Genomic DNA, 10,170 nt, shown 5'->3' with positions numbered 1-10,170 from the left:
TGTCACCAACCGGGACCAATGAGGTGCCTATATATACCTCCTCGCGCAAGAGCAGAGCACAGTGCTCTATTTTTTCTGGCCGAGGGGGAGAGGGCTTTGTGGTGCTCTAGCTCACCTCCTATGCACATGAGGTGTTTGATGGAATGCCCTAGCCACACTACTTAAGCTTTCTCCTCTCGAAGCTCGACCTCCAAGCTCCATTTTCCTCGAGATTTGTCTAGATTTAGCGGTCCGTCACGCCCCGTCCCCGTCTTCACCACCGTCGATCACCCGCGCCGATCTCATCACCGACACCACCGTGGTGAGCCTCTTGTTCTTATCTTCTTTCTGAAAGGAAAAATATTCTTACTTGTATGTTTAGATAGATACTTGTATCATTTTCTTACATTTATTATTGCATCTTATATAGTGCGATGGTTTTGGTATCCGCCCCCGTCGGCCCTCGTCCTGTCTATGATTCGGATTTGGTATGTATATTATCTTTATAACTATTGGTTCATTTATTGTTTATGAAAATTATGCCGACCAACGTGACATAGATTTTATTTATCTAGGATGTATGTGAATCGGAAATGCCAACCGACCCTATTGTCGAGAGGTTAAATTTAGTTGAAGAAGAAAACAATTTGTTGAAGGAAAAAATAAAAAAAATTGAGGAGGAGAAGATGATATTGGAGTTGCATGTTGCGGATGTTGTCGATGATCACAAGATCAAGATGGATGCAATGCGCTTGAAGATTAGAAAGATTAGAAAATATGCCATTCATACCGAGGCTTGGTATCATTATGCCATTGGATCAATTGTTACCTTGGTTGCGATTATGATCGCATTTGTTTTCGCATTGAAATGTTTTACATAGTTTCAATGTATGGTTTAATTAATTAGATGCTCTGGAGAGCCATATGTTGTTAGATGAGAACTATGTATGCACTTTGGTTTTAATGTGATGATGGACTTCTATTAATTTGGACACTTAATTATATATAATGCACGCAGATGAACCGGCAATGGATGTACGGTGACAAACACACCCGCGAGTACATTAAGGGCGTGCATGAGTTTCTCGATGCGGCTGAGGCAAACAAGCAGAATGGTTTTATGTGTTGTCCATGCACTGAATGTGGGAATACGAGGTCTTACTCTAACCGGAAAATCCTTCACTCCCACCTGCTTTACAAGGGTTTCATGCCACACTATAATGTTTGTACGAGGCACGGAGAAATAGGGGTTATGATGGAAGACGGCGAAGAAGAAGAGTACGATGACAACTATGTGCCCCCTAAATACGGTGATGCTGCAACGGGGGAGCTGGTGAAGATCAAGAGGAACCAGACGATGTGCCCAATGATCCTGCCACGGGTGAAGCTGCTGAAGATCAAGAGGAACCAGACGATGTGCCCGATGATGATGATCTCCACCGGGTCATTGTCGATGCAAGGACGCAATGCATTAGTCAAAAGGAGAAGCTGAAGTTCGATCGCATGTTAGAGGATCACAAAAAAGGGTTATACCCCAATTGCGAAGATGGCAACACAAAGCTCGGTACCGTACTGGAATTGCTGCAGTGGAAGGCAGAGAATGCTGTGGCTGACAAAGGATTTGAGAAGCTACTGAAAATATTGAAGAAGAAGCTTCCAAAGGATAACGAATTGCCCGACAGTACATACGCAGCAAAGAAGGTCGTATGCCCTCTAGGATTGGAGGTGGAGAAGATACATGCATGCCCTAATGACTGCATCCTCTACCACGGTGCATACAAGGATCTGAACGCATGCCCGGTATGTGGTGCGTTGTGGTATAAGATCAGACGAGATGACCCTGGTGATGTTGACGGCGAGCCCCTCAGGAAGAGGGTTCCTGCGAAGGTGATGTGGTATGCTCCTATAATACCATGGTTGAAACGTCTGTTCAGAAACGAAGAGCATGCCAAGTTGATGCGATGGCACAGTGAGAACCGAAAGAAAGATGGGAAGTTGAGAGCACCCGCTGACGGGTCGCAGTGGAGAAAAATCGAGAGAAAGTACTGGGATGAGTTTGCAAAGGACCCAAGGAATGTATGGTTTGCTTTAAGCGCGGATGGCACTAAACCTTTCGGGGAGCAGAGCAGCAATCACAGCACCTGGCCCGTGACGCTATGTATGTATAACCTTCCTCCTTGGATGTGCATGAAGCGGAAGTTCATTATGATGCCAGTTCTCATCCAAGGCCCTAAACAACCCGGCAACGAAATTGATGTGTACCTAAGGCCATTAGTTGAAGAACTTTTACAGCTGTGGAATGGAAACGGTGTACGTACGTGGGATGAGCACAGACAGGAGGAATTTAACCTTAAGGCGTTGCTGTTCGTGACCATCAACGATTGGCCCGCTCTCAGTAACCTTTCAGGACAGACAAACAAAGGATACCACGCATGCACGCACTGTTTAGATGACACTGAAAGTATATACCTGGAAAAATGCAGGAAGAATGTGTACCTGGGCCATCGTCGATTTCTTCCGACCAACCATCAATGTCGAAAGAAAGGCAAGCATTTCAAAGGCGAGGCAGATCACCGGAAGAAGCCCGCCATGCGCACCGGTGATCACGTGCTTGCTATGGTCAATGATTTACACTATGTAATCTTTGGAAAGGGTCCCGGTGGACTAGCTATTCCGAATGACGCTGAGGTCACGCACCCATGTGGAAGAAGAAATCTATATTTTGGGACCTACCCTACTGGAAAGACCTAGAGGTCCGCTCCTCAATCTACGTGATGCACGTGACGAAGAACCTTTGCGTGGACCTGCTAGGCTTCTTGGGCGTGTATGGGAAGACAAAAGATACACCTGAGGCACGAGAGGACCTGCAACGTTTGCATGAAAAAGATGGCATGCCTCCGAAGCAGTATAAAGGTCATGCCAGCTACGCTCTTATGAAAGAAGAGAAAGAAATCTTCTTTGAATGCCTGCTCAGTATGAAGGTCACGACTGGCTTCTCGTCGAATATAAAGGGAATAATAAATATGCCAGAGAAAAAGTTTCAGAACCTAAAGTCTCATGACTGCCACGTGATTATGACGCAACTGCTTCCGGTTGCATTGAGGGGGCTTCTACCGGAAAACGTCCGATTAGCCATTGTGAAGCTATGTGCATTCGTCAATGCAATCTCTCAGAAGGTGATCGATCCAGAAATCGTACCAAGGCTAAGGAGTGATGTGGCGCAATGTCTTGTCAGTTTCGAGCTGGTGTTCCCACCATCCTTCTTCAATATCATGACGCATGTCCTAGTTCATCTAGTCGACGAGATTGTCATCCTGGGGCCCGTATTTCTACACAATATGTTCCCCTTTGAGAGGTTCATGGGAGTCCTAAAGAAATATGTCCGTAACCGCGCTAGGCCAAAAGGAAGCATCTCCATGGGCCATCAAACAGAGGATGTTATCGGGTTTTGTGTTGACTTCATTCCTGGCCTTAACAAGATAGGTCTCCCTAAATCGCGGTATGAGGGGAGACTGACTGGAAAAGGCACTCTTGGAAGAGACTCAATAATATGCAGGGACGGATATTCTTGGTCTCAAGCACACTACACAGTTCTACAGAACTCTACCTTGGTGACCCCGTATGTCGATGAACACAAGAATAGTCTGCGCTCCAAACACCCGGAGCAGTGCGACGACTGGATTACATGTGAACACATCAGGACTTTCAGCAGTTGGTTGGAAACACGTCTCAGAGGTGACAACACTGTTTGTGATGAGTTGTACTTGTTGTCCAGGGGACCATCTTTGACTGTATTGACTTACAAAGGATACGAGATAAATGGGAATACATTTTACACGATCGCCCAAGATCAAAAGAGCACCAACCAAAACAGCGGTGTCCGCTTTGATGCAGCAACCGAGAGCGGAAAGGACACATATTATGGTTACGTAGTGGACATATGGGAACTTGACTACGGACCTGATTTTAAGGTCCCTTTGTTTAAGTGCAAATGGGTCAATCTGTTAGGCGGCGGGGTACAGGTAGACCCACAGTACGGAATGACAACAGTGGATCTGAAAAATCTTGGGTACAATGACGAACCGTTCGTCCTAGCCAATGATGTGGCACAGGTTATCTATGTGAAGGACATGTCTACCAAACTGAGAAAAAGAAAAGATAAGGAAGCGAATACATCATACGATGAGCCAAAGCGCCACATAGTTCTTTCAGGAAAAAGGGACATCCTGGGAGTGGACGGCAAGACAGACATGTCTGAAGATTATGAAAAGTTTCATGAAATTCCTCCCTTCAATGTCAAGGCTGACCCAAGCATCCTGATAAACAATGAAGATTATCCATGGTTACGGCGCAATAAGCAAATGACACAAGCGAAGAAAAAGTGAAGACTTTCTCCCGCAACTATTATGATGATACCATGCCAAATTTGTAACAGACGAACATGCTACCATTGTCCGTTTTATAGATGCACGTGCTATGTGGGTGAAATTATGATACCATGCCAACTTTCAACCTTTTCAGAGTTCATTTTGAAATGCTTTCCAATTTCAGAGTCATTTAGCTCAAATAATGAATTAATAGCAAACAGAATGAACTACAAAACTTTTATGAAAATAAAAAAACCAATTAAAATATTATGTTATGATCAACTAAAATAAAACTATAATATTCTTCAATAGCAAAAAGAATATAATTTTTGTGACCTAAAATCAAACTATAAGTATTTAATTGTAAGTATAAATAAAAAATAAATAGCAAAGAAGAAAAAAAAATCTATTTTTATAGTAAAGTTATTCATAAACTAGTGATTCACACAAATTTTATAAAATTGAAATTTAAACTATTCAAAATTTTAAAACTAATGGCACTAACAGAAAGATTATAACTTTTTGTGACCTAAAATCAAAAAGAAATCAATAAAAAACTATAAGTATTTAGTTGTAAGTATAAATAAAAAATAAATAGAAAAAAATTCTATTTTTATAGTAAAGTTATTCATAAACTAGTGATTCACACAAATTTTTAAAAATTCAAATTTAAACTATTCAAAATTTAAAACTAATGGCACTAACAGAAAGTTTATAATTTTTGTGACCTAAAAGCAAAAAGAAACCACTAAAATACTGTAAGTATTTAGTTTTAAGTAGAAATAAAAAAAATAAAAAACCAAAAAAATGTAGAAATAAAAAAGAAAAAACAAAAAAAATGCCACCTACTGGGCCTCCACGGCCTGAATACGACTGGAAACCCTACATGGGCCAGGATTCAGGCCCGCAGAGGCCCAATAGGCCCACAGGCAGTAACAAGTTTAGGCCCGAAAGCCTGCATTAGAGAGGAGCTCGAATGGGGAGGCACAGTAGCGCTTATAAACAAGTGCCGGCGCCCTTCAGCTAGCGATGTGGGACTAAACTTCTGCTAGCGATGCAGCACAAGGCCATTGGTCCCGGTTGGTGGCACCAACCGGGACTAAAGGGGGCATTGGTCACGGTTCGTGGCACCAACCGTGACCATTGCACCCCTTTAGTCCCGGTTGGTGCCACCAACCGGGACCAATGTCCTTCGCTTCCCGCCGTTTCGGCTGCCGAAAATTGGCCTTTGGTCCCGGTTCGTCGCACCAACCGGGACTAAAGGGGGGCATTAGTCCTGGTTTGTGCCACGAACCGGGACCAATGCTCTTGCTATATATACAACACTTGTCAAAAATTTCATTCAGTTCCTCATTCTCCCCGCCGCCGACGCCGCCCTCTGCCCCGACGCCCTGCTCCTCGTCCTCGTCGCCCGCGCACGTCGTCGCAGCCCCCGCCGTCGCCCGTGCCCCGCGCCGCCCCGTCGTCGCCCGCGCCACCCCGACGTCGTCGCCGCCCCCACCGTCGCCCGAGCCCCGCGCTGCCCCGAGCCCGCCGTCCTTGTCGCCCCTGCCCCGTCGCCGCCAGGTGCTGCCCCGACGCCGCCCGCCGCCCGCCCCCACCAACGCCGTGGTCGTCGCCGACGCCATCGCCGCCGCCGCCGCTGTCGCCCTCGCCGGCCGCCCCCGTTGTGAGCCGCCGCCGTTGAGGCTCTGTTTATATATGCAAAAGTTTATATATGCAAAAATTTATACATATATGCAAGTATATATGTATTTTATATATGCAAAAATTTATATATCTAGCTAGGAAGAAGGAAGAAAGGAAGAAGAAGAAAAACTTATATATGAGAAATGTATGTACTTATATATGAGAAATGTATGTATGTATAGATGTATGTATGTGGATACATGAGGGGGGTCGATATACCCCCTCTTCGATAGCATTTTTGTGCATTTTAGGTTAGTGTATATATATGTTGATGTATATATGCAAAAGATAGATTTTTAGAAAAAATACTATTTTTTCTGTTGATGATATGATGATGTTTTTTTTCATATATGCATTTTTTCATATATGTATTAATTTTTTTAAGTTGTTAGTAGATATCGATTTTAGGTTAGTGCATTTTATCACTGATTTTAGGTTAGTTGAGCCTCTTTAGTGCATTTTATGTTTGTTGCATTTTAGGTTAGTGCATTTTATGTTAGTGGAGAGGAAAAAGGAAAATAAGGAAAAGGAAAATAAGTAGAGAAAGAAGGAGAAGAAGAAGGAGAAGACGAGGAGAGGAAGAAAAGGAAGAGGAGAAGAAGAAAAAATAGAAAAAAAAAATTCTATTTTTTCTTCTTCTCCTCTTTTTTTTCTTCTTTTTTTTCTATTCTTCTCCACTATTCCTTTCTTCCTTCTCTACTTTTTCTTCTTTTTTCTTCTTATTTATTTCTCCTCTTCGAGGGGTCGAGGGTCGGGAACTAGGGTAGAGGGTCGAGGGTCGTTAAGGGGTCGAGGGTTCCAGGGTCGTCGAGGGTTCGAGGGGTTCTGCAAAGTTGTTCTGGAATGGAGTCCCGGATAGAATAATCCGCCTTTTGGTACGAATTCAGCAAAGGCCTTCCAAATAGCGATATTCGGAAGGCTCTTGCTGAACTTTGTACCAAAAAGCGAATTATCCTATCTGGGACTCCGTTCCAGAACAACTTTGAAGAGCTTCGTACCATCATGCACATGTTACTTTCGCCTAATTATGAAGACATGGTTTTGTTGAATCCTTTGACACTAGGCAACCTCCCGACCCCTCGGCGATCCTCTCGAAGATGAGAGGAAGAAGAGGGTCGTCTAGGGGTCGAGGGTTCCAGGGTCGTCGAGGGTTCGAGGGGTCGAGGATCGCCGAGGGGTCGAGAGAGGTCTCCTCTATTCTTTCTTCTCCTCTTTTTTTTCTTCTTCTTCCTCTTTTTTTTATCGGGAACGAGGGTCGTCGAGGGACATAGATGTAGTGTCGTCGTTGTCGATATATACCCCCTCCCAATAGCTTACTATGATTAGGTAGCTAGTTCTACGTTTGGCACTAATATATCCATCTGTCATGTTTGAATAATAATTGCCATGTTGTAAATATTTGTAGAAACTATGGACACCGCCCAAGACGAAGCAACAAAAGAAGCGTTGTTAAGGGACATAATCGCAGAAGGAAGTGATGCCATCTCGTTGTTTCTCAACGGAACCGATGGTCTGGAAGGAGAGGGTGAACAAGCTGGCTACGGTGACCTAATGCCGGTGCAAGAAGAAGAACATGAGGACGGCTCCGGTGACCCAATGCTGGTGCAAGAAGGAGACCGTGATGACGGCTCCGGTGACTGAACCGAGTCTGGCCAGGTATATATATTAGTTAAGCCTATGCTGACTAGCTGATTGATGCATTCATTGTTTTGGTATGTACACATATTAATTAAGTCTTTGTTCTTTTTTCTAGCCCTCCGGATCGAGCACAACTTCGGTAAAGAGACGAGGCCCGAAGAAAAAGTTGAGCTCGGATGAAAAGTTTGAGATCATAGCAATCGCGCCCGACGGCCAACCTATTGAACCCCTCCGGACAAAGAGCACATTTGTTGCTCAGTGCAGGGTTCTGGTTAGGGACAAGATCCCGATAAGCATCCAGCAATGGTTTAAGCCAGCTAAAGAAGACCCTGAGGTCTCTTATGTTAATGATATGCAGAAAAATGATCTTTGGACTTAGCTGAAGTCAAATTTCACCCTACCGCCTGAGGATAATCCAGAGAACCCAGTTAAAGAGAAATTAATCAAGTCTTTTGCTCTGAAGAGGATGGCAGAACTATTCAGGAGGTGGAAGAAAGAGTTGAATAAGTTTGTCGAAAATAATGAGACACCAGAATTCAAGGGCAGATATGAGAAGATCAGAGATCACTGGACCGCATTTGTGGCCCACAAGACATCGGAAAAGAGTCAGAAGATGTCGGCGACAAACAAGCAAAATGCTGCGAAGAAGAAGCTTCACCATCGCACGGGGTCAGGTGGCTACCTCGTAGCCCGGCCTAAGTGGTCCAAGACTAAGAATGATCTGGTTCATAAAGGGATCGAACCAGAGACAATTAACTGGCCAGACCATTGCCGGACTTGGTTCTTCGGGGCTGGCGGAACCCTGGACCCTGTAACAGGGAAGTGCATTTGGACAAAGGATCAAATGGACATACCAGTCAGTAAGCTTAAGCAGTATATCGAAGCAGCGCAGGAAGGGACGTTCTTTCCAAACAGAGAGAACGACGAGCTCACAATGGCCCTCGGGAATCCTGAGCACCCTGGACGGACACGAGGCACACCAGGCTCCATTCCGTGGAAGGTTGGGTTTCCGGACGTAGGCGGTTACAAATCCCATGAGAGGAGGAAAAAAGTGCAGCAGACCCAAATACAGGCGCTGCAAGCAAGGGTAGACGCGATAGAGGAACGAGAAGCAAATTGCAGCAAACGTACTGCCGAAGCCTCCCCCGAAGCTACCCCGCCATCTCAGCGCAGAAGCAGCGTGGCTTCCACCGAGCTGCTTCAGCCGGAGCATGCCTTGACGGCTCTTGCCAGCTATCCCGTGGATGCTATAACGGAGTCTCAAAATTGCCACCTTATGACGCAATGGATGAATTTGAAGGTCAAGGCGGCTGTTGGCTCTGTTTATCCTACTGAACCTGGCACAACTTTTCACTGCCGGCCGATTCCAGAAGGATATGCTAGGGTGATGGTGGATGAGATAACGGAGGGATTTGAGGACCTCCAGCTTGACCACCCTACCGGAGGGGAGACTCGGCTAGGGTCTGCTCTGAAGACTCCATGCCTATGGCGGAAGGAGCTCATCAACCTTCACGCCACCGCCTCCTCCTCCTCCTCCGGCGAGTCAGGGCACTCCGCCTCCACCGCCTCCTCCTCCGGCGAGTGACGATCAGGGCCCTCGGCCGGCTCCTTCTCCGGCGCGTGGCGGCACTCCGCCTCCTTCTCCGCCTGGGCCGACGCGCCCGAGCAGCCAGCCTCCTCCTTCTCCGCCACGTCAGCAAGGGCGAAAGAGACCTGCCGCCGCTCCAGCTGCTCCGGCGCGTCATAGTCCTTCTCCTCCACCTCTTAAGCAAGTAAAGAAGACAACCGCTCCGTCTGCTCGGTCGGCGTCTAGCAGTACAACGAGAGGCGGGAGGACATACAGATTCGGTCCTTCTCTGAAGACTCCAGAGAAGTTACCATATGAGAGGACCCTGGAGGAGAACGCCGAGATCACGCGAGAAGAAGTGAGTAACTTCTTTGAAGGGGTGAAAGCAAAGAAACATCCACCTCCGGAGGAGAAGGTAGATCGGGTGAAAGTGAAGCGCACTCTGGCTGCCCTGACAAAACCACCGAAGTCTGATCCGCCGAAAGGAAACTATGACCGCATTATTGGAAAGGAATTTGCTGAAGCGGAGCGGTCGGGAAGTACTGTCAGTGATCAAAGGCTGAAAGAACGACGAGCTGGGAAACAAATTGCCCAGCTCGGCGAACAAGCGAAGCAATCGTGCCCCCCGCTCAAGGTGCCTAGCCACAACGTCGCTAATGATCCGAGGATGGTGCCCGGTTATAGCAATCTTGCAGATTACCTGCCCGACGAAGTACATTATGAACCCATGGACGTGCAGATACAAAGATACGAGTACGGGAAGCCTCTTGTCAAAGATGAAAGATCTCTATCAATGATGATGCGAAGATTGCATGATTGGTACTTGAAAATCTGCAGAGACTCTGGGGGAGGAGTACTTTGTATGTGAAAGTTAAAAAGGAGCATGACCTCGTTGGAATTGATCTGTTGCCTGTTCCATTTGAGGAGTTC

The sequence above is a fragment of the Triticum urartu genome, chromosome 5A (assembly GCF_056163025.1).
Source record: "Triticum urartu cultivar PI428250 chromosome 5A, HENAU_Tu73, whole genome shotgun sequence".
Classification (NCBI taxonomy): domain Eukaryota; kingdom Viridiplantae; phylum Streptophyta; class Magnoliopsida; order Poales; family Poaceae; genus Triticum; species Triticum urartu.
This window is presented reverse-complemented; position numbering follows the sequence as displayed.